The sequence below is a fragment of the Hesperophylax consimilis genome, chromosome 24 (genome assembly GCF_061612785.1).
Source record: "Hesperophylax consimilis isolate HC1 chromosome 24, BYU_Hcon_1.0, whole genome shotgun sequence".
NCBI lineage: Eukaryota > Metazoa > Arthropoda > Insecta > Trichoptera > Limnephilidae > Hesperophylax > Hesperophylax consimilis.
This window is the reverse complement of record NC_142859.1, coordinates 10745555-10747213: the sequence shown is the minus strand read 5'-3', so window position 1 is coordinate 10747213 and position 1659 is coordinate 10745555.

Genomic DNA, 1659 nt, shown 5'->3' with positions numbered 1-1659 from the left:
TCTACCATATCAATAAAAAGGTTAGACGCGGTAAAAAGAAAAACAGGATCACTGAAATCCACCCAAACAAAGTGGAAACGTTTAAATATGAAAACCAATCATGAAGATTTTGACAAATGTGTAATTTGACAAGAAATTCACTTAAGTCATTTAAGGAAGGTCATAAGTCATCAAGAGCCGTCGTTCAATTGAGCCGTCGTTCAATTGAGTCGACTCTTTGAACCGTACACAAATATTGAGCTGGTACTGTGGTTCCCGATCTTAACAAAACGAGTCATGACCCAATGCTAGTTTGTTGATCTTTATGAATAGTATATGTTTTTAAGCCATACCATTTTTCACTCAACTTTCTTATGAGCATGATCTTTCTTTCTTTCTTTCTTATGAGCATCTTCTTCTTCTTCTTTCGTATGGTGGGGGTCAGAGGGGGACATCTAGATCTGCGAGCCATTTTAGGGCCTCAGGCGTCGCCATGTGGACCTCATCAATCCCGTCGGGGAATGAATGGAGCGGGCATTCGTTGACCACATGTTCGGTAGTCTGCACCGCACCACATTCACACATCGCCGACTCTTTAAGGCCCCATCTGTGCATCATGTGGGCACAGCGGCTATGGGAGCACCTTAACCTATTGATGGCGGACCAGGTTTTGCGAGGCAGTGAGAACCCAGGCTGTCTCTCGGTGGGGTCCTGTATGAGATGGGCATTTCCCACGTTGGCCGTTTGCCACTCAAGTTTCCACCTATCTTCTGGGGTGAGAGGTAGTCGGAGGAGCCTCTCTCCTTCCGCCCAGAAGGGCTTTCGGGACTTCAAGCGGCATGCCGGGTGGGAGACGACATCTTCGTGTAGAGGTATTGCGTTTTTTTGCAGCGCCTTCTTGTATTCCCTCAGTGTTGCAATTTCTCGCCTGATGTTTGGCGGGGTTATGTTTGCAAGTACGGGGAGCCAAGGGAGAGGAGTAGATTTTAAAGTCCCGCTGATGGTTCGCATTGTGGCATTAAGCTGAACGTCTACCATGGAAGTGTGGGCGCTTCTAGCCCATACTGGAGCACAGTATTCAGCCGTTGAGAAAACCAGGGCAATGGATGCTGTTCTGAGCGTGTTGGCGTCGCATCCCCAGCTAGTTCCAGCTAGCTTATTAACTAAGTTAAGCCTTGTCCTGGTTTTTTTACCCACTGTTTCCATGTGTTGCCGGTAGTTAAAGCTCCTGTCCAAAGTAACTCCGAGATAGCGGGGGTGGGGGTCATGGTAAATATTTTTTCCATCAAACTGAACACAGAGTTTGGCATCCGCTTGTGAATTGCTAAGATGAAAAGCTGTCGCAACTGTTTTCGACCCATTTGGCTTTAGTCGCCAATTGAGGAAATATTCTTCCAAAGCCTTTAGGTCAGAATTGAGGATATCTTCTGCTGCTTTAAGGGTTTTGGCTTGAGCTGTGACGGCGATGTCATCTGCGTAAGCAAATTTTCTGCCTTCAGTGTGAGGGAGGTCTCGAGTGTAGATGTTAAATAGCGATGGGGCCAGCACTGAGCCCTGGGCAAGGCCATTATTGAGGGGTATTTTTTTGCTTTTTCGCCCTCCTAGAAAAACCCTGAAGGTACGGCCAGTTAGCAGTTGCTCAATGAGTCGTACTGTGTTGCCATCCTCTATGGTGTCGTA